Source organism: Eubalaena glacialis, chromosome 11 (genome assembly GCF_028564815.1).
Source record: "Eubalaena glacialis isolate mEubGla1 chromosome 11, mEubGla1.1.hap2.+ XY, whole genome shotgun sequence".
Classification (NCBI taxonomy): Eukaryota; Metazoa; Chordata; class Mammalia; order Artiodactyla; family Balaenidae; genus Eubalaena; species Eubalaena glacialis.
Window position 1 is genome coordinate 49,768,846 of NC_083726.1, and position 24,234 is coordinate 49,793,079.

The following is a 24,234-nucleotide window of genomic DNA, read 5'->3' on the forward strand; positions in this document are numbered from 1 at the left end:
GAAAACGGAGGCAAGTGGATTTCTTTGTTGTCAAGTATTACTGAAATTAACTATTTACCAACAATGAGGTTTAGAGCCAAACCAATTGAGTTCAGTCATGAGACAGGTGGGACTGGGTAAATTTGTATAGCTCAATTAAAATCAGAGAGCTGAAAGGGACCTTCAGGTCTCTTACAATAATGTATCCATCTGCCTCTATCAGAGCGGCTTTAAACAATATCAGCAGGTTTTTTTCTTTATAGCCTACTAAGAAGGCAATTCAGTCACTTCCTTTGTGAAGCATTAGAGTGTTTTTCACACCTCTCAATCTAATGATATTTTTACATGTAAATGTGGAACACTCTATATGTCTGTTTAAAAACTAATATAGTCTCCTTAAAGGTGTTTAAAATTGTTGTTTGAAAACTAGAAGCAGCCTTAAAAGTAAATTGAAGCATTACTAGGCAACTGAAAGGATTTTAAATAAGTAACCTTGAGTATATTTTCACAACTAGGAATAACCTAAGCCCTAGGTTTCAGAAGTAAATAACTATGGTGAAAGATGGTCATGGGAATGTTTTCTTCAACCTGGGAAAAAAATACAGCACAGATCTGTCAGACTCATTTAGGAAGCTCCACAGCTCAATGTAGCAAATGTTTATTAGAAGCCTCTTGCATGTGAACTACCAAGCAGAGAGCTTTGAGAATACAAAGACAACCAGATATAACACCTGACTTGAAGCAGCTTGACAACTAGTTAGGGAGATAACACAGCTATACAAACACCTCTGAAAGATATCAGGTGAAAAGTGGTATCAGGTCCACAGAAATGCTCTGTACGTAGAGCAAGGCTACACTCGGCAGGGGAATCAGGGAAAGCTACTGAACGGCCTTCTGAAGGATGAACACGATTTCGACAGGCAGAAACAGGGGAAAGGTTATGCACCCAGGAAGTACAGTGTGAATGGAGGCCTAAAGATGAACAATGTATCATACAAACCTTCTATTTCAAGTCCTACACATACTTTAGACCTATCTATTAAAATACTAACAACCAAGGACTTATACAAAAATGTTTAAAATGGTTGTGTTAAGATGGTGAGAATATTGGTAAATTTACTCTCTTTCTTATTTTTTAGTTTTGTTTTTCTTTGGAAATGTGATTATATTATGGAAAAATTGTTTTTTAAAAAAGATATTGTACATACCTTCCAAGGCCAGCTCAAATCCTTGCTCCTCATAACTATTCTTGACTACCCTATAAGGTTAAATTTGAATTGGAAATGTTAATATGAACTCCTGATTTAAGGTATATGTGTATGTATGTGTGCATATATGTATGGGATCTGTCCACTGTAAAAGCCTACAGGCAATAATACCTCAGTAGCAACGAGCACACCTAGTGCACAGATGTTGCACCAAGTATCATTTTCCACGAAATTGAGCCAAGACTCTTTGGGGATCTGGGGCAGGGAAATATGACTTAGCCTGGGTGAGCCTGGGATATCCCACAGTTCCAGAAAGAAAGAAAGTCCTCCAAGACTAACAGGGGCCTGTTAAGGAGTCAGTTTGAAGGAGTTCTCATTGGCTAAATTTGGGACAATTTGGGCATTAAGAAGAAAAAAATGAATGGGGAGAGAGGGGAAGACAGAAAGAGAATGGAGGAGGAGGAAGAGCAACTGGAGTAGCAGCAGCTTGTTATTCATTTGGTGGGGACTCTTATTTTGACAATCGTATACAAAGGAAAGGAACATTTAACATTTACCTTGTCTTTTTAGGAGGAATTGTAATCTTTCCCTGGTAGAGGAGAGAAAGACTTCCTCTCCAAAGTATGCTAGGTAACACATATTTTAATTTGAACCCTATGAAATTGTTGATATTCATCCATTTTTTATCTACAAAATTTCATCTGGTTCAACCAAATATGCAATAAAAGAATTAGAAAAATTAACACTTTGTAACCCCAACGAAATAACTGATTCAGATCAGAATTATCAATGGATGCTGAAACGATTCTCTGAAAAGTTGTTGGGGCAAAAGTACATTCCCATGGTTCCAAAGGGTCTCTCCTTAGATTACTTGCTTGTTGTAAGAGTGAAAACCCGCCTTTACATCTGAGTGGTGAGATTTGGCCGACATCACTTTAACCAACTGTGAAGCTTAGCTTTGCTAATGGTGAGACAAGTTAACATGTTTCTTCTCGTATGATACAATTTGAAATTCACAGCATGACCTATGAAGCATTCTAGCCCAAAAATGTTTAAGTTGTGTGTTGGTCATTCTCTATTTGCCCTTATAAGTCCATTTGGTACCTTCTCCATCCTGCTCTGTGCCCCTGGCATTGCCCCTCTACACAGTTATCACCCAGGTTCCCTCACATTTTGGCTTCTAATTAGATGTGACCAAAGGAGGCTCTGGCAGAAATCTGAAGGACAAGGGAGAGAGATTTGGGGTATTTATTCCCTTTTACCTCACTCTCCACCTGGGTGCGCTTTTGGCGGTGGCGGTGTTCCTTTCACATCTACGACTCCTGTTGGGGGCCCCTCTTCCAAAGCCCCAGCTGCTGCAGTGCTTCAGTAACACTGCTCTGCCCGGCTGCTTCAAGCCAGGGTGGTAGCTCCTGGGCGCTTCACCACCCCTGTGTTCTCTAGCCTGCCCACATGTCTGTAAATGGTCCCTTCACTTAACTCCCTTCAGTTAAACCCTTTGAGTGTGCCATCTGCTTCCAGTCAGGACTTGGACTGATTCAGCCTAAATCTAATCAGGCCTTTAACAGGACACCAAGACTAGAAAAACAAGTTAAACAACAACTTGAGATAACAATCAGACAAATCCAGAATTTGGGAACATTTACAAGAGGGTTGGTCTGGTGTCTTCAAAGGTCAATATTATTAAAAAAAGGAAGAAAACGCTTCTAGATTAAAATAAACTAAGGAGACATAACTATCAAATGTAATGTATGAACCTGGTTTGTAAAAACAGCTATAATATATTTGGGGAAAAAATTGGGAAGTTTTTAATACTGACTGGATTTTAGATGATATTAAAGAATTATTATCAATATTCTTAGATATGATAAAGGTATTGTAGTTTTTAGGCAAATGTCCTTCCTAAGATGAGCATGCTGAAATATTCAGGGTGAAGTGTTATCATGACTGCAACGTCCTTTAAAAAGTATAGTGAGGGCTTCCCTGGTGGCGCAGTGTTTGAGAATCTGCCTGCCAATGCAGGCGACACGGGTTCGAGCCCTGGTCTTGGAAGATCCCATATGCCGCGGAGCAACTGGGCCCGTGAGCCACAACTACTGAGCCTGCGCATCTGGAGCCTGTGCTCCGCAACAAGAGAGGCCGCGACAGTGAGAGGCCCGCGCACCGCGATGAAGAGTGGCCCCCACTTGCCGCAACTGGAGAAAGCCCTCGCACAGAAACGAAGACCCAACACAGCCATAAATAAATAAATAAATTAATTAAAAAAAAAAAAAGTATAGTGAAATATTTAGGTAGATAAATAATATGGCAGAATATTAACAGTTGTTAAATCTAACTGATGGGGATATAGTGTTCATTGTTATTTCAACTTTTCTATGTGTTTGAAAATTTCATATAAAATAGTGGAAAAACATTAATAAAGAAAACAAAATTTCCAACCACCTCCTCAGAAATGATTTCTCCTTTTCCCAAATGTCTACAGCTTTTTTTATAGTGCTCATTCGCTTCTTGTATGTATCTCCAACCAGACTGTCAGCTCTTTGAAGATGAAAACTAAGTTCTGTACTTGTTTTTATACCCTACAGAAGCTTGTATATAAAAGTTTAATATATTTAAGTCTAACTCTTTATGACAAACATAGGCATATGTGGTCAGGTTTCTATTTCTGTTCTCATTAATGCAAGGGAAAAGGCACAAGAAGTCGGATAGGATGCAGAGAAGGGCAATTTAGATACTTTCTTGAAATTATCAGAGAGCAGGCTTGAGGTCCCTTCCTGCGGGCAATGAAAGCCACATGAAGACAGATATCTTGGAGCCTGACTCTTCACTCTATCAGTGAAAGTTTTGCAACCTTAGACAAATCTTTGGAGGGACCAACTCCAAAAAAAAGATTCAGGTGAGTTCAAACTTAGGGTGTACTCAAGGTGGAGAGAAACCAGTATTAGGTTAAGCCTGAACTGAGAAAAGTTAATTTTGAGTGAACTGCATAAATGAATCTAGTCTTGTATTTAACTCAATTTAAATTGCATGTCAACATACAGAAATTAATGTAATTTTCTTCCTGGTTAACATTTAGTGCTTTTGGAATGTGTATTTCTTTATAGAAAAAGCATTATTGAGTGGAAACACAGGACAATTTTTATTCATTTGACAGTGCTTAAAAGAGGCTTTTTTTTGTTTTTTTTTAAACACTTGGGTAAACTGCAGGCGGAGAACCTAAGAAAAACTGCCCCTCACTGATTTCTGTTGCTGTCTTTTACTCTTCTGCTGAGATAGTCTTGCAAGCAACTCAGCTTTCATAACCCACATGCCCTGTAAACCTGCTGGAAACTCCACGGCAGGCCAGGGCAGAGAGATAAGCTCTCCATCAGCTGGGTAGATGGTGTGTGTGTGTGTGTGTGTGTGTGTGTGTGTGTGTGTGACAAACCCTTCTGTTTGCTCACCCAAAGGCCATCTCCCACCTTATTTCTAGCTAAGAGGACCCTGATTTTCAGGTATCAGGTACTCAGTATGCTTCAGAAGAGTCAATCATAATCCTATCAATTTGCCAATCTTTGGTTGAAACATGGGCACATGACACAATCAAGCCAAGGAGGTGGGAGTGGGGGAATCTTCTGTAAGGTTTCCAGAAGTTTCTTTGCTTTTCAAAAAAGGTATTTTGAGAAATAGACCCGTTATGTCTCTAGATATTACTGTGTGAGGATGTGATGCAGCATTAACCTGCTGTTAACCCACTCTCCAAAAACAAAAAAAGCCCTGATTTGTGGCATTTGCCTATTTCCATTTCTGTGGTATAGTTTCTCTTCCAATGGCCTATTTCAAGCTACCAATAGCTCAATGACTGGCTGGCAAGTTCAGCAGTTGGCTCTCAGGAGCCTGAGGTTGCTGACTCCAGCCCACCACTGATTGTTCAGAGCTGCTGTGCCCATATTGTGAAAGGAACAGGCAACACGGTGGCGATGGCAGAGCAGAAAGATGAGAGACTCTAGGTCCTTAATGATACCTTGAGCCATGGAATTAGCCAAGCCTGGAATCTTCCCATCTCTGGACTTCCTGTTACATAAGTTAATAAATGTGCTTATTGCATAAAGCAGGTTAAGTTGGTGTTTGTGTGTAGTGAATCTGGGCTTGACCTGGCTGGTCCATGGGGTCCCATCTACTGGAGGGAGGGGAGCACAGCAGGGGCAAAACTGAGCACTGGATCATGGAAACACTTATCCAATTGGTGGTCAGGAAGAGGGGGTGGTGGAGGGTCATGGGCTATCCAGGTTGAAACAGGATGCTGGCTGGTTGCTGAGAAGAACAGGATGGTGGCTGAGGACCAGCCAGGCTGTCAGTGCCCTTGCCAAAGAGGCTGAAGTTCAGGGCAATGCTCCAGCAAGAACAGGCACCAGAACAGGAGTCAGGAAGCCAGGCGGAAGCCCAGACCTGGGAAGGGGTGCCCTGCCAGATGCTGCACAGCATTGTGCTTTAGGGTGGCGAGAAAGGGGGGGCCTGGAGGAAGGGGAAAGTGTAGAGAGAGGCAGCAGTACAATTCCAGAGTTCCAGACTACTCACTCATCAATGGGGTAGGGAAATGTCCAGCAAGGCAGAGTCAGAATTCGCTCAGACGCTGACCAGTTAAGATGGAAGGTTGGGGGTTTTCAGTAACTGCCACGGATCAGGCTGAGAAAGCAGAAGGAACCAGAGTCTTCTCCAAAGCTGCCTCAGCACATTTGCTTGGTGACATTAAAGAAATGCTGCTTACATTCCTTCCTAGACCTTGAAAAGGGGCGTCGCTCCTCCCCATCCCACACCCCCTGTGGTCACAGTCTCTGGGGTCCTGAAAACATTCACCGCTGAGACTGATGTTTGGTCTTCTGAGAAGTGCTCCATCCTCCTTTGTGTGGGGAAATCTGTTTGCCTGCCTGTGGCAGATGCAATTTCATTCCTCTTATGAAATGCCCCTCACTTACAGTGCAATGTCTCCTGTAATTCATTTACTCCATTTCTTTATTTTCTTTCCCTGTCCATCTGATAACCTATCCATAGGCCCATTCTTCTTCAGCCCAGTCCCATTCATTGAATAACTACCTAAGAAGGACTTTTATAATTGAATTGTATGGAGGAAGTAGGTTCAGAAAGAATGAAAGCTGATGTGTCAACAACATTATCTGGGGATTTTCAGAACATTACTTTCCTCTCTGATTTAGCTTGGAAGCCAAAGGGCAGGAAACTTGCTTCCTTTGCACTCTGTTACTGCTGGAAGTCATGGTTAGTAATCTTAATTTTACTCAGTGGGGTGAGTTCTGTGATAATATCATCATTAGAGAGTAATTAAGGATGGAATAAAACAGGAGAGGAAACCTTCAAAGTGAAGTTCTCTCAAGTTCATACTCCTTTCCTACCTGTGTAGTAAAGTTTGGCTTGTTTAAGGAGTTCCTCCTCCCAATTAAATGAAATGCTTCAGAGTGAATAAAAGGAATGCTTTTCTGAAATGCAAAACTCATCATAAGCAAAGTCAAAAGACAATTTATACAAAGGGGAAATATCTGGAACTCATTTCATAGACAATGGCTAATTTTCTTTATATGTAAAAAGCTTCTACAAATCAAAAAGACCAACAGCCAAACCCTGCCCCCCAAAAATGTGCAGATAGTCCATAGAAAATGGGACACAAATCTTTTTTAAACATATTAAAAGAGAGCCAGCTTCATAATAAGAGAAATAGAAATTAAGGGCTTCCCTGGTGGCGCAATGGTTGAGAATCTGCCTGCCAATGCAGGGGACACGGGTTCGAGCCCTGGTCTGGGAAGATCCCACATGCCGCGGAGCAACTAGGCCCGTGAGCCATACCTACTGAGCCTGTGCTCCACAACAAGAGAGGCCGCGACAGTGAGAGGCCCACGCACCGCGATGAAGAGTGGCCCCCGCTCGCCGCAACTAGAGAAAGCCCTCACACAGAAACGAAGACCCAACACAGCCAAAAATAAGTAAATAAATAAATAAATAAATAAATAGAAAAGAAATAGAAATTAAATTTATACAGACACCCATTTTTCATGAATTACATTGGTAATGATAAAAAAATTAACAAGCTGTGTTGGTAAGAGTGTGAGGAGACAGGTGCTCTCATACACAGCTGGTGGGAGAATAAATTGCTACAACCTTATGAAGGGTTATTTGGAAATATCCTTCAAAATTATGAATATCTACATGCTTTGATAAGTCAAATTCAGTTCTAGGAATTTATCCTATAGCTTTATTCGCAGATACAGGTAATGACAAGTTCACAAGGATATACACTGCAGCATTATTTGTAATAGCAAAAGACTGGAAACAATCCAAATATCTATCAGTAAGAGATTAAATAAATTATGACATATCCATATAATGGAATATGATACAGCCACAAAAAATGAGGATACTCTTTATGTACACACGTTGAAAGAGCTCCAAGATATTTTGTTAAGTGAAAGAAAATTAAGGTGCAGAAAACTGGGTAACAAAAGAGGAATACTTATACTAGATAGACATGTATTTGCTTGTATGTACATAAAGCATGTCCAGGAGGATATCCAAGAAATTGATAATACTCAGTCCCTTGGTGGAGAGAAACTGGGTGCCTGGGGCATAGGGTAGAAGAGAGTTTTTTCTTTTTTTTATTTTACTTTGTATCCCTTTTGTTCTTTTTGAGAATGTCCTGCCAATTCAAATTAGAAAATAATAATTTTTAATAAGAGCAATGCTCTGACACAGATTAAATCTGTAATGGCCTAAATTTATTCAATCTGTACTAGATCCTCAATTTTTCCAGTCTCTTTTTAAATTGACTTTAGTGGCCATCCATCCTCCATGTATGCATTTACCCTGCTCCTCTATGTGCCACACATTTTCCGTCTCTGCTTCTGACCTCAGTGTGTCTCTTGATTTCTCCTGCAGTTGTCAGGTAACAACCCCTCCAGCTGGATATCACTTTGTAGACCTCTTTTTTCTATGTGCCAGACCTGGGGTAATCACCTCAATTCCTGCTTCAACATCTCCACCCCTAGAGAATGGAAAATAAAGTCCTGGTTGGGAGTTAAGGAGGAAGCAGCAATCTCTGCAGGGAACCAGACAACTGACAGAGCAGGGGTTAGCAACCTATACCATGTATGTTACTAATGGTGGGCGATGTTATTTAAGAGCTGGAATTGTAGAGAGGGATAACTGTATACATGGAAGAGCAAGAAGAGTCTACCTTATGGAGCATGCAGTAGTGAGAATTGGAGGTTTGGGTTCAAATTCTGGCTCTGCCACTTACTGGTTATGTGACTTTAGGCAAGTTTTCTCAACCTAACTTTTCTCCTCTATAAAAGGGGTTCTATGATGGTTAATGTGGCTAAGACTGCAGCAGTCCACCAAAATCCCATTCTTGTTTTCTTTTGTGGTAATAGACATGTAGCTGGGGACATGGCTACTAACATATTTCCAAGTCTGCCTTGCTGTTAGATGTGGCCAAGGGACTAACCCTCTGCCAGGGCAATGTGAGCAGAAGTGTGTGTGACACACTTGGCTCTGGGACATAAGACTCCTCCATGCTCTTTCCCCTTCCTACAAGCTTGAACCCACAGCACCCCAACCTTGACCATGGAGATGAGGACAAGACCATAGGTAAGAGGGCAATGACTTGGAAAAACCTGGATCTCTAAACGAACACAGGGAGAAGACCTGCCAGCCCACCTGGAATACCTGTCCACTGTTACAAGAGAGAGAAATGATCTCTGACTTCCTTAAGCCACTCCGTTATTGTTGGGTGTCCTTGTTACCCTAGCCTTACCTTAACCGATACAGTTAAGATTCTTTATGTTGGGGCTTCCCTGGTGGCGCAGTGGTTGAGAATCTGCCTGCCAATGCAGGGGACACGGGTTCGAGCCCTGGTCTGGGAAGATCCCACATGCCGCGGAGCGACTAGGCCCGTGAGCCACAACTGCTGAGCCTGCGTGTCTGGAGCCTGTGCTCCGCAACAAGAGAGGCCGCGATAGTGAGAGGCCCGCGCACCGTGATGAAGAGTGGCCCCTACTTGCCGCAACTAGAGAAAGCCCTCGCACAGAAACGAGGACCCAACACAGCCATAAATAAATAAATAAATAAAATTTTAAAAAAAACCAAACAAAAAAAAACAATAGGCTTCTATTTTAAAAAAAAAAGGTTCTTTATGTTGCAAGTAACAGAATGCCCAACTCAAACTAGGTAAATTGATAAATGGCGTTATCTGACTCCCATATATCTGAAAATTTAAGAAGTGGGGAAAACTTTAGAGTTGTTTGAGTCAGTTTTCGATGATATCACCAGAGAATGGATTTCTTCCTATCCCTTTGCTCCACCTTTTGTGGAGTCAGCATCACCCCATGGCTGGTTGTTCTGAATGGCTATGGTGATTCCAGGCTTCACAGTAACTCACCACACCTTCCAGGAAGAGAGAGGAGAGGAGAGGAGAGACAAATGAGCTTCTTTCCAACACTCTCAGCAAACTTCGTATTGACCCAATTTTGGTCACATGTCTTCCCTGAATTGTGATCAGAGGATGGGCTTATACTGATCAGTTTAAGCCCATCCACCTGTCCCACCTCTTAGCAGCAAGGCAAGTCAGTTTGTCTAGAACATATGGACTATGTGGAGGAGGTATGGGCACCCTAATAGAAATTGGGATGGTTACCAAGATAACAGGGACAGGATGTTGGGGAGGTACTACCTTGTCCACTACCGGGAGATAGCGATTGTTTTGAACATTAAATTGAATGAGATTATATATCAAGGGCCTAGCACAGTGCTTGGCACATAGTAGGTGGTCAATGATTGTGAATTTACTCCTTCTTCCTAGATCTAGTTGGCTGTGCTGCAAAATGGTAAGGGGTTAGAAAAGATTCCTTCTTTGGGTGGCTTGAGGCTATGTATTTGGAGGACAAGTAAAACAGGATTGTGATGTGCATACACAAAGAAAACACCTCTCAGTTTCAAGATTTCTGTCATCAGAGCAATTATTGGTGGGAGTGGCCCATGCCTGCCCCCATCACCTGACACTAAGGGAATGAATAAAAGAAGGCTTGGCACCACCCTTTCAAAGGCTCCCTTCCACTGCTGGTTATAGATGCTCACTGCTCTGTCAATTTATAAAGACCCAGGTTTGAGATTTCAGAAGGGGCTGCCTGGCCAGTAGCTTATGTTACCTGTGCTGCTTCAAGCAGGATATTGGTTGACAGATGTATTTGGGCTCTTCTGTTGGTTTTCTGCCTCAATCCACCTGCTAGAGACTGTATAACATAGTGAAAAAGTTCTGGGCTTGAGTCTGAGACCCCACTTTCCCATAATTGTATGATCTTGTGTAAGTAATTTCTTTATGCCTCAGTTTCCTCATCTGTAAAACAGGGCCTCAACTCTTGTTCTACTAACATTTTAGGTTGTGAGACTCAAAGAAATAATGTATTTGAGTGCACTTCGTAAGTAGAAAAGAAATTTTAAATGAAAGGAGTTAGCAAACATAATAATGGAAATACTCTGCTGGTGTATAAATTTCTCCATACTAAGGGCTAACCTACCTGGGGGCTTGGGAAACAAAACTGGTTGAGAAAGAACAGGCCAAGTGAGATATTTTTGATCATAGAGACAGAGAATAGGGCTAGGTTTAATGAACAATTATGTATTGATTGCCTAGGTGTGTTTGTTATAGGTATTTTACATGTTAGCTAATTTAATCCTTTTAATAATCTTGCAAGGTAAATATTATTATGCCAGCTTTACAGATGGAGAAACTGAGCCTGAGAGTGGTAGTAACAAGACCAATGTCACACGTTTAGGGAGTTGCCGGCCAGGATTTGAAAGTCAAGTCTGTTTAATCGCTAAGGCAAGTGAGGCCATCAGCTGATTCATCAGCAAGAAAGAAATGACCACCCAGGATACTGTGCCCAGGTGGACTAGCTTATACAAGGAGACAGTCATCCAGGGGCTTATAATAACTCTTTCGTTTGCCTATTCATTCGTCTAACCCACAAACATTTTCTGAGCACCTCTCATGTAACAAGAACTGTGCCAGGTTTAGATAAAACAATGAACAAAATACAGTTCCTGAAGGCTTCAAGAAACGTTGGTGCAGTTGAGTAGCTTATCAGACGTCCATTTATCCTCAGTTCAATTCTGTTAGGAAAATTGCTCCTATTGCTTGGTCAATCTTAAAGTTTTAAACATTATTGTTCTGTAGAAATGGTCTGCTTATGCTGCTTCCTGCTGGAGAATGGCTAAGTCCATAATAACTGAAGATCATATAACTCAATGATTTCGTTTCAGAGGCAACTGCACAATGGTTTTGAAATGGTAATAATTGCCTGTTGCTCAGGGGATTATCTTATTGTCTGGCAATGGTTATGAAGACAGTGGGGTTTTAAGAGGCCATTCAATAAGAGTGACAGAAGGAACTATTTTTAAATTTTTCTCTGAATGACTCTCAAAGTGAGAATTTAATTCAGAGCCCATAGAGGTCTGAAAGAACTTCTCCCATCAATTCAAAGTCCTTAACGCTGAAAGGAGACTGAGTTGTAGAACAATATAGAAAACTGAAGATGTGGCTCATATATTAGTACAGTGCTGTTTGCTTTCAGAGATCCTGGATTAAATGGAGACGAGTCGGGTGAGACCCACAATTAAGACAGCCACTGAAATAATGTTTTGTATCTTAATTGAAATGAGCTGCCCTGTTTTCTTTGCCAGGTATTATGCAAATAAGCATCCCAGTCTGAAAAAATTCTACAATTTTAGCTGTCTGTGCCAGTGTCATTTGATGAAAGTTTCTTTTGAAGGGGAGAACCTTACTTTGTTAAGCACCTACTGAGGACCAGAGGTGTTACATATTTTGCTCATTTAACACTCACCACAACTTTGTGAGTTAAGTTGTGTTTTCACCATTTCACAAAGCTCTTTCCCTTACTCAGATTCATTGGTTCATCCAGCAAATTTTTATTGAGTGCCTACTATGTGCCAAGCATGTTTTAGGTGCTGGGGATATAGCAGTGAACAAAACCTACCAATGTCCCTGCCTCATGGAGCTTTTATTGTAGTAGGTGGAGACGGCACTAAACAAACAGATAATCTGCAGGGCTTTGGAGCAAGTTCTGGGGATAAGAGGAATAGGAATACTAGGTGGTAAGGGTAGGAAGATTTTGTGAATTTATATAGGATGGTCAGTGTATTAACTATATATTGCCCCAAACTTAATGGCTTAACACAAAAAAACCCTTATTATCGTACAGTGTCTGTGGGTCAGGAACTGGGTATGGCCTACCTGGTGTCTCTGCTTCAAGTCTCTCACTAGATTACATTCAGTGTGTCAGCTGGAAGGGTTGGCAGCATTCAGTTCATTTTTAGGCCGTTGGATTAAGGGTCTCAGCTCCTTGCTGACCATTGGATGGAAGCCTCCCTCGGTCTCTGCCACTGGCCTCCCACAGAGTGAGCAGGCAAGTGAGAGATGAGAGAGTGTACCCAAGATGCAGGCCACCGTCTTCTTGGAAGTGACACAGTAATCCCGGAAGCGACATCCATCACCACTGTCTAATTCTATTCACTAGAGGCACGTCACTAAATTCAGCCCACATTCAAGTGTTGGGGATTATATAAGGGTATGAATACCAGGAGGTGGGGATCACCTTAGAAACTGCCTACCACCGTTAGGGAGCCTCTCTAAAGAGAGGACATTTGAACAGAAACCTAAAGGAAGTGAGGGAGCAAGCATGGCTACCTGGGAGAAGAGCATTTTAGGCAGAGGAATAGCTAGTGCAAAGGCTGAAGGGGAATGGTACGAGGTCAGAGAGGTGGCACTGGATTAGATAATGTAATTTCATGTGGGTCCTTGTGGGGAATTTGGATTTTACTTTGAGACAAGAAGGCTTTGGAGGGTTTTGAGCAGAGGAGTGACATGACATGACTTGACTCTTGTTTTAAGAGGATCACACTGGTTGCTACGTGGAGAGTATAGTGTGGGGGAAGCAGGCACTGGGACCAGTTAGGAGGCTACTGTAGTAATCCAGTGATGATCGTGGCTTAGGCCAGGGTGAGACTATTGGAAATGGCATTAAGTGGTTGGATTTTGGATGTATTTCCTAGTAGAGATGACAGGATTTGCTGATGGTTCAGATGTGGACTGTGAAGAAACTGAGGAGTCACTGATGACTGAGGTTTTCACATTTAGCAACTGAAAGAAAAGAGTCTCCCTTTACTAAGCTGAAAAACACTGGTGAAGGAGCAGGTTTTGAGAGGGGAAGTATCAGTCAGGGGGTTTATACATGTTATCATAATACTTCTTAGACCTCCAAGTGGAGATGCTGAGTTGGCAATTTTATCTACAACTCTGCTCAGGAGAGCAGAATGGACTATAAATACAAATTCAGAAATTCCCAGCATTAATAGGGCATTTAAACCAACGCACTGGATGAAACTACCGAAGAAATGAGTGTAGGTTGAGAAGGCGAAAGCCCTGTGGATTGAAACCAGGGTACTCCAAGGTTTAGAAATTAGGAAGATAAGGTCAGCAAAGGAGACTGAGAAAGAGTAAGTAGAAAGCGAGAGGGACACCAAGAGAGAGGAGTGCCCTTTGAACCAAGTGGAGAACGTGCTCCAAGGGAGAGAGTGCGCTCAAATGGGTTAAATGCTGCCTTTAGGTCAAGCAAGATGAGAACAGACCACGGACTTGGGAACATGGAGGTCATGGTGGCCTTGATGAGAGCTGTTTCAGAGGGGTGGGAGAAGGAGAGAGCAAGTGGAGAAGGTGAGAACTGAGGCTCTTAGGAGAATTTGATGTCTTTTGACAATTAGTTCACTGAGCCACCTGCAACAAGTTCCTGGGGTGCTTCTGAAAAACTCAGATGTCGGGGCCCCACTCCAGAATCTCGGGGGGTAGCACCGTGGGATCTTCACTTTTAGCAAGTCCTACTGTTGATTCTGAGGCACATTAAAATTTGAGAACCAATGTCCTGTTCTACGCACTTTATCCTACGCCTGGTAAAGTTGCTATCAGATTTAAGCTATGCCAAGTATGTTCCATCTGTGTAACCCAAATGGTTGTTTGTCCTGGAGGCATTCCTATATTTCCCTTTAGTGTTTTTATTTTCCTGAAGTTTTTAAAGAAAACCTGGCCAAAGAAATTCTACAACCCTAAAGAATAGCCATAGGTAAATAAATCTCCCTTCCATAATGGTTCCTAGGAACTTCACGAACTTTGAAATTCTCAGAATCGACATGTTAGTTCCCTAAGGGCTCTGGAAACAGAAAGATAAAATTCATGCAGGTTCAGGAAAAATTCGATATTTTGTGGATCACTGAAGTGCTTAATTTACTGAGCCTCTCCACCGAGAAAGATGGAGGAAGTGCTGTGGTCAGGTCTTTTTGGAAGGCTGGGGGCCTCTGAGCAGCCTTTATCACTAGAGCAAAGGCTGCACTGTTCAGCAGTATCTGGAGATTGTTCTTTTCTGCCCTGAGACTTTGGCCCTAGGACCAGACATGTTTCAAAAAGAACCATGCAGTGTAAGAGGAACAGAGGCAGTAGCAATTTAAACCTGTTTCCTCCCTGTGTACTACACAGAAGAAGGGGCTCAAAGGATTGAGGTTTTGGGAAGATGCTGTTCAAAGTTGTTGGTCCTTCTCTCCTCAATTCCTCTTTCTTTTCTTACAACTCCCTTTCAAGGCCTACAGACTTGTGCCCATGTTCCCTCCCTCTGGAATCTCAACTCTTCTCGTAAGAGAAGTTATTACCCCTTTGGTTCCTTCTCATACCTTGTAAACCCCAGATACTTGCTGCCAATGGAGTTGGCATTTTTGGCTCCAGAGGGAATGGGATGAGGTGAGATCTAATCCAGTTAATGATGGCTCTAATTCCAATCTTCCCTTTTGTGAGAGCTGCTACTGATTTCCTACCTAGTTTACTTAAGCAAGAGGTTGACAGCATTTTTCTTAGAGGTAGACCAACATAGCTAATAGAGGTATATAGAAATTATATTCCAGTTACTTCTACGTGTATTTATATGGCCAAGACAACTTAAAATATAGAAGAGACTAATGAAAAACATCATGAAAGTTGTGCTCATAAGTCTAGTTGTGGGTCTGTATTTAAATATAAGTTCCCCAAAATGACTGAAGTGGGTCAAAGCTGTGGTGTAAACAGACAGAAAACAAACACATAGGACTTCCCTGGTGGCACAGTGGTTGGGAATCTGCCTGCCAGTGCAGGGGACATGGGTTCGAGCCCTGGTCCGGGAAGGTCCCACATGCTGCGGAGTGGCTAAGCCCGTGCGCCACAACTACTGAGCCCGCATGCCACAACTACTGGAGCCCATGTGCCTAGAGCCCATGCTCTGCAACAAGAGAAGCCACAGGAATGAGAAGCCCGCGCGTAGCAACGAAGACCCAACGCAGCCAAAAATAAATAAATAAATTAATTAATTAAAAGAAAACAAACACATAAATACATGTAACACAGAAAATCCCAACAAAACCCTGTTAACCCAGCAGCTCCTAGACAAATATTAATAGTTGCTCACCAAGCTAAAATATTATCTGTGAAAAAAGTTGAGGGTGATGAAGGCTAGAGAGGGTTGCAGGTGAGCTTGTAAATGTTGCATGAAGACAGAAGGACAAGCACCATCAAAATTCCAAGACTAGAAGATATAAGAAGATGGACAAAAACTGGGCTTCCCCAAGGATGTCTCCACAAAAAAAAAGGTCCAGCTGAGCAGAACACCAGTGGCCCAAGCATGTAGGCAATGAATGGTAATATTTGGAGTGGTAGTCCCATGTGAACATGTGTGCATCACTCATCAGGAGTACATATTTAGATTGGAATTCTACATCATCTGTATTTGGTGTCAACTTTCTCTCCTCAATTTTCAGGCAATTCTCTTTTCCCATAATAACTTGTGGTTCTCCCACTGAGGGAACATATCCAGGAAGACCTGTGATCTTTGAGATTCATCTTATTAGCGTATGATGTCACAGCTGATAGTGCTAGTGGGTAGTTGGCAATATTAACTTCATTTTTCCTTTACGTATTTGTACCAAGTGCCTCTTTAACTCAAAATGCAAATCTGTGCAAAACAATGTGCAAGTTAACATCACTTGGGTGCTTAAAAATATCAAACAGGACTAGAACGCTGGTTCTAGACAATGGGAAACTTTGATTCTAGGCTGATTTCTTTGCCCAGTAGTCACTCACTGTGTTTTTATCAAATGGGGTTAAGTTAGTTTCTCTTAATAATATATGTGGTCAAAAAAACATACAAAATTCTACTCTTTTCTTTCTTTGGTGAGTAGATCTGTCAAGTGTTTCCCAAGTGTACTTCTTTTTCTTAAAAGATGCAGCAGTGACACTAAATAGTAATTGTTGCATAATTAATGCATAGCAGGTGGACCCAGCAATTTCAGTTTGGAATCTCTGCTCCTTAATCCTTAACTGCCTTGCCCTGCCATACTCCCACCACATCTCCCATCATGCCCCAAAACCTCCCCCGGCACTTGTAAATAGCACAGTGGACACATTTAATTTGCCTGTGAGGGCAGCTCTTAAATTAACTACAAAGGGGGAAGACAGGCACTCTCTGCTAAATATACATGTGTGCACGTGTGCAAACACACACATTTGTTTCCTTCAAACCTCATTCTCAAGGCTCTTTATTACCTGTTCAGTTCAATACACCTTCTCTAACGGTCTGCATCCCCATCTAACACCTGCTTGTTAATTTCATTCACTTTTCAGCTAGTCTTTCAGCAAGTGAAGGCAATCCACTCAAGAATTATAAAGGGACTTTTTTTTTTTTTTTTGGCTCTGATCCTTTTGCTAACACTAATCCAGTACCTACCATATGCTTTCCAAGATACTGGTTCCCACCCTTTCGTTAACTTCTCTTGTGTTATCACCCAAGGTCAAGTTTCCTTTGTTCAGTACAGACTATACCACTACCTAAGGGTAGGATGATATGGGATGAATATCTGAAAGCAATACTTCCTGCTGGCTGGGAAGCGTCCCTTCGCTTGTGCACGCTGACAGTCGGGGGAGGCTCCGCCAGAACATCATCAGTCATACAGCTTTTCTCAGGTATGGCAAGCCTTTTCCTGCTACCTTACATCCCTGATTGAAGGGCTACCTGAGGTTGTCGCAATTTTACTTCTTCTTAAGCTTTCTTCTTTTCCATCTCCTCTTAACAGCTTTTAAAAATTTTAATTTACAAATAAAATATGTTTTTGCTCTTCTGGTAACTAGCTATAAAACCTTGGGCAACATATGTAACTGCTCTGACCCTCAAGTTTCCCATCTGTTAAAAAAGAGAATGAGATTAAGTACATTCTAATGTGCCTTTCAGCACTGATATTCTGAGCCAGGAAGTAAAATGGCTCAGGGGAAAGATCTCCGCTGCCTCAGAGCTTGTCGTCACTCAGCAGTATAATAAGAGGAATGGCTGCTCAAACAGCTACCACTTATTGAGCACCTACTGTATAATTGGGTGATCAGATTTTTACACATACAGTTTTTCATACAATTCCTATAGCAACTCCATTAGGTAGACATTATTATTATTACTAAACCTGTTTTATAGGTGAAGGTGCTGAGACTCAGAGATTAGTGGCTCTTTCCAGATCATAAAGTAATTGGCATAGCTGGAGTTTGGCCACCAAGCACATGTTTTTTAAGCATTCTGCTACCCTACTTCCCAGTTCACCTACTGTTTGACATTGCCTGCCCATTTCCAAAAGCCAGTTCACAGCTTCCATCTTGGAATCAGGAGGTCTGAGATCCAGTCCTGACTCTGTTGTTTACTGGGTCTTCAGCCAAATTGTGTAACTTCTTTGAGCCTCAGATTCCTCAGCTGTGAAAGAAGAAAATAATAGCTGTCTGCTGTTGCCTGGTTCCCTATCCTGCTTCTCTCTAGAAAGGCCATCACTTAACCACTACCTGCAGGCTCGGTCCCAGCCCAGGCTCTAGGATCAATCCTTCCTCTGTGGGAAGGGCTTTAAAGACTTCTCGTTCAATGCTGAGGGGGATTCAACATCAACCATGGTTTCTGTGGTCCTGGTCAATCAGTTGTAATAAGTGGGCCTCTACCCTAAATGCAGCATGGTAGAGTTGTTAGGATGGGGCCTGTGTTTTAATCTCAACTCTGCCCTTGCTAATGAGCTTGGTCAAGTTTCCTCATCTTTCTGTGACTCAATTTTCTACGTGTAAAATGGGGAGAATAATAGTAGTGATTTCAGAGGGTTGTTGCGAAGATTTAATAAATTAAAAATGTAAAGTACATATAACAGTGCCTGGCAATTAGAGTTTGTTATTGTTATTATTATAGAGCTTGTCTGACTTATACTTCATATTATTAGACATAAATGACATCAATTATATACTTATATTATTATTAACACTTTAGATCCCTGCTGGGTTGCCTCAGGTCCTTCCTGGATAGCTTGCCCAGTCTCTCCAGGGCTGCAGCCCTCATCGCAACCATGTGCTGGGGCAGGACTCTGTCACTGGATGCCTCCTCTGGGGTGGGAGCCTTGCAGTCTGCTGAGGATGTCCTTAATGTTGGCTGTCCTCTCACATCTCTGAACATTGCTTGCTCTGGTGTTCCCCACGATGGTGCCCTGGTGGCATGTCTGGTTCCTCGGTGGTACAGACCACTTGCCGAGACCACTTGTTGCCCTGTCCCCTCCCCCCGTTCCCTGGAGCCCACGTTCTGCCCTCTGCTGCACCTTTCCCCAGTACCTGTGCTATGGGCTTTCTGACTAGGCACTGAGATGGTACAGTGTGTGTGTTCAGAAGTTACTACCGCAGCTTGATGCAACCTCATAAAATAACTTTGTAAAGCATTAACTTTGTAAAATGGGCTGAGATCACACTTCTGTACTTTTTTTTTTTTTTGTGGTAACAGTTTCATTGAGATATAAATCACATACCATATAATTCACCCATTTTAAGTATAAAATTCACTTCTTGGGCATAGTCACAGAGTTGTACAACCGTCACCACAGTCAATTTTATAACATTTTCATCACCCCTCTCCAAACAAAATCACCTACTCTTCAGTATTTACCCCTTATTCCCCCAGCGCCAGGTAACCACTAACAACTTTCTGTCTGTAGAGTTGCCTATTCTGAACATTTCCTATAAGTGGAATCACACAATATATGACCTTTTATGACTGACTTCTTTCATTTAGCATAGTGTTTTTAAGGTTCATCCTTGTTTTAGCATGCAACACTACTTCATTTCTTTTTATTGGCAAATAATATTCATACTTCTCTACTTTTAATTCAATAGTTAACTTTGACCCTCTCCCCACATTCCAAAGGGCTAGTGAAGAATTCAGCTCCTCCTTCTTGGGGTTTCCCATTGGAGGCTGTGTCAAGGTTCCAGGCTCTCAAGCAGAGCTGAGACACCCCAGAGGCCCAGGAAGGCATCAGCCATCTGGCCACACAGGTTACTGCTGAGATGTCACTATCTCTCCCTTTGCAGCCTTTAAGGGTCTCCCCTCTGTGGGTTCCCATGCCACCTCTGGAGCATGGGAACCACTATTGTGGCTGGAGAAGCCCGGGCCAATGTTCTGCTTGGTACACTGATGGCCAGTCTCTCTGAGGTACTGCTGTGTCCCTGGGGCACTGGCAGGGAGTAAGGCAGGACACAGGGGACCCTAGACTTTGACTCCTCCCCCCAAGTCAGAGAGACTCTCATTTTAGATAGGGGATATTCCTCCCCAGGTTTGGTTTTTGTTTTTTGTTTTTTTTGTTTTGTTTTTTGATTTTTTTGGCCGTGTCGTTTGGCATGCGGGATCTTAGTTCCCTGACCAGGGATTGAACCTGTGCCCCCTGCAATGGAAGCATGAAATCTTAACCACTGGACCGCCAGGGAAGTCCCCTCCCCAGGTTTAACCGGATTCTCCTTAATGCCTCCTAAAACAAAGTTTAGAAATTCCAACCTCAAACTTTCCCTGAGGGAAGGGAGCATAGAGCCTGTACTCACTGAATGAGGACCTCAAAGGGGAAAAACAGAAGGGAAAACACAAATTTATCTAAAAAAGTAATCTTGTGTCAGAGTACATTTCTCATTGTTCAAATCTCTGCACCCAGAAAGGCCCATAAAGCAACTGAGCATTTTATCCCATTATGCCTTTTCTTATTCCCCAGTCCAGTCACTGCTGGCACTTTCCTGTGCCACTAGCTCACCTGCCACTGCATCCTGACAGCTTTTTAACTCCCACAAGCCACTGGTCACTGTGAGGACATGCTAGATGGCAACCTGGACTCTGCTCTTTGTATTTTTACTTTAACTGTATAATAAGGCTATCTCTTTTTTTGCAGTAGAATGAAAATGATCTGATCTATGCTATTAGAAATGTAGGATTTGCATTTCTGTTATATATTTCTATTACACATTTTTCTATTTCTACTACATAGTTCTGTTCTATATTTCTAGTATACATTTCTATTTTAACTATCTACTATACCAAGTTTTGGTCTCAGGATTCCTTTATACTCTTTAAAATTGTTGAGGATTCCAAAGAGCTTTTGTTTTGGGGGGTTATATCTATGAATATTAACTATACTAGAAATCAAAACTAACACATTCAGAAAACATTTATTATTAATTCATTTGAAAACAATAAACCCACTACAGGTAAATTAACATACTTTTATATAATATATATTTATTTTCCAAAACAAACCAAAAAAAGTTAGTGAGTAGCATGGCATTGTTTTGTATTTTTTGCAAATCTTTTTAATGTCTGACTTAATAGAAGACAAACTGGATTCTTATATTGGCTTCTGCATTCAGTCTGGTAGATGTTGTTTCCATTGAAGTATATGAAGAAAATCTGCTGTCACAGAGGTATATAGTTGGAAAAGGGGGGAGTATTTTAGTAGCTTTTCTGGAAAATTGTAGATTACCCAAATCTTAGTGGGAGGTAGTTTCTTAAAGGTTACTTGGCAACAAATATCGCCAGATGTTTTCTTTAAAATAACAGGCTCATTTTATTCATTTTCAAGAAAATGTCTGCCAAATTCCTAAATCTGAATAAGTTATTTTTTCAAGTAAAAACGGTGTTTCATGAAAAAAATGGTTAGTTCAGCTTGTAACTCAAACAATAACACAAGTATTTATCTTGGCAATACCCATTCTATCAGTATGCTCCTCAGTATGGAGCAGAAGTGCCTTCTGTGTACTTCCCAGTTTGTCAGCATATTACAAAGACCTGCCCTGAAGTGTTGACAATTTTTAACGCTTCATCAAGGACATTCTTAAGTAAAACTGGCTTTCTCTCCTTTTGTCCTGTGAGTTTGTGCTGGTGAAGAATTTGGTGATTATTGGGTAAAGTTTGGTGCCACTGCTTTGACATGTACAAAGGTGCTGACAGTTTGACCCAGTATTACTTTTGCACCATCAATATAAATGTCCACATAGTGAAAAAGGCAAATCATTCTTTAAACATTATTATGGAAATAGTTTTGATCTCTTGGATCCCCTGAAAATTTCCTCAGGACTTTACAGACCACACTCTAAGAAGCAAGCAGTTCCTTGTTGCTGCCTAGGACCTTGTGTTCTGTATGTGCCCTGACTTGTCCCAGCACCTGCCGCTCTCCTCTTGTGTCCTGGGCTGTCCACAGCGCAATACGACAACGTCTTTGGGAGCTCCAGACACTGAGCCTTTTAACTTAACTCTGCCACTAGCCTCTGTAGCAGTTCTGGGAAGGGTGGTGGTGTAAGACTTTTTTCTCCCTTTCCTTCCAACACTAAGAATTTACTAATGAAAATACTGACAAAACCCTAAAAAACCTCCAAATTGTTGAAAAAAACCATCTAGAAAAAGAACTGACCAGAAATGTATACACTTCTCCTTGTGGTTTTGAAAGCATCTGTCCCTTAAAGAGGCTGTATTGATTACCTTGAACATTTTTCCTACATGCTTTATTTTCATTGGATTGAAATTGAAGAGTTCGGAAAAAAAAAAAAACGGGCTTCTACGCTGTCCATAGGAATAGTCTGAAGGATAGCCTTTCCCTAGTGCTACCACATGTAAGTGGATCCGGAAGCTTTGAACTTTGAGTCTGTTGGGCTCCCTTCCAAACTCCTAAGGGCTTGTTTTATATAAAAACATGACACTTGGCAACTTGTATCAGGGATCTAATCCCTTATTATGTTACTATAACTAGGTTCAAGAGTATATGTGGTAAGCAAAAATATTTACCTGTGATAGAGGATAGTTAATAGGATTAAGTACATTTGGTTATTTCTGAGTCAAATATGCTGCAATAAGCTTTTATTTAAATCTAAAAATCTCTTTTGCTATCTGAGGTTTTAGACAAGAAAATTCATATGTTTTCAAAACCATAAACTTTGGCAGATTTCTAAGATTCCAAGACTGTGTGTTGGTTTTTTAAAAAAAATTCATCCGGGACTTCCCTGGTGGCTCAGTGGTTAAGAATCCGCCTGCCAATGCAGGGGACACGGGTTCGAGCCCTGGTCCAGGAAGATCCCACATGCCATGGAGCAACTAAGCCCGTGCGCCACAACTACTGAGCCCGCGTGCCAAAACTACTGAAGCCCATGCGCCTAGAGCCCATGCTCTGCAATGAAGACAAGCCACCACAATGAGAAGCCCGCGCACTGAAACGAAGAGTAGCCCCCACTCGCTGCAAGTAGAGAAAGCCTGCGCAGCAACGAAGATCCAACGCTGCCAAAAATGAATAAATAAATAAATAAATAAATTTTAAAAATAAAAAAATAAAATAAAATAGACTAAAGAACAAAAAAAAATTTTTTTATTTCATTCATTAAAAACAATATTTATCAACAGGCTACTCTGTGCCAAACATTGTTCTAGACATGGGGATAGAGCAGGGAATAAGAGACACAATAAGCTGCACTCATGAAGCTTATAATCTAGAAGAGGAGAAGAAAAATGACAAGTAAACAACTAAATAAGCAAGATAATTCTAGATAATGATGAGCATATGAAGGAAATAACACAGGGTGTAGGGATAATGAATCACAGGGGAGATGAAGTGGTCAGAGGAGACCTCCCTAAGGAGGGGACATTTGAGCTGAGACCTGAATGATGAGGAGCCAACAATGGGAAGAGCCAGGTAGAAGAGCATTTGAAGCAGAGGGACCATCAGGTACAGAGGCCCTAAGGTGGGAATACATTTGGTGGTTTTGAGGAATAAAGTGAAGGTGGTACAGCTTGAGTATAGTGAGTAAGAGGGGAAAGGGTACAAGATAAGGTCAGATCATGCAGAGCCCTGTAAGCCATGGGCGGGCATGTGGATATTATTATAAACAAAATAGGAAGCAATTTGAAGGTTTTAAAATAGGGAGTGACTTAACCTGATATGTGTTTTCAAAAGACCACTCTGGGTGCTGTGTGGAGGATGGATTGTAGCAGGGAGAGCAGTGGGAGGCTATGATGATGGGTTGGCTGGATGGTGGAAATGGAGAGAAGATGGGTTTGAAGATACAGTTTAGAGGTAGAACCAGGAGGAGGCATCAAGGATGTACCTATATATATTTTTTTTTCGCTTAAGTTACCGGATGGATGGTGAAGGCAGAAATCGAGATGTGTATAACTAGGAAAGGAACAGGTCTGAAAGTCCTTCTTTAGCATGTCTTTCATTCCCATCAATGTAACAGGAGTGCTACAGCTCCAGGCATAGCATCAGCACTCTGGATGGGAGAAGGAGGAAGCTGAAAGGAGGAAGAGGGTGGTGTCTAGGTCAGGAAAGCAAAAAAATTTGCAGAAATCCTCAGTAGACCTCTACTTTTATCTCATTGACCAAAATTATGTCATGTGACCACCTCTAGCTGCAAGGGAGGCTGAGCTCTTTAGCTGGACACATTGTTTCATTAAATAAAAATGGGGTATTTTAAAAAGGAGTAAGGGGTGAATGGATATTATGAAAGCAGACAACTAGCAGTATCACCAGGGACACATTATGTTTAAGGTCCTTGTTGAACATTCAAATGGGAAAGTCAAGTAAGATTGGAAATAAAAGTCTGAATTTCCCGGGAGGG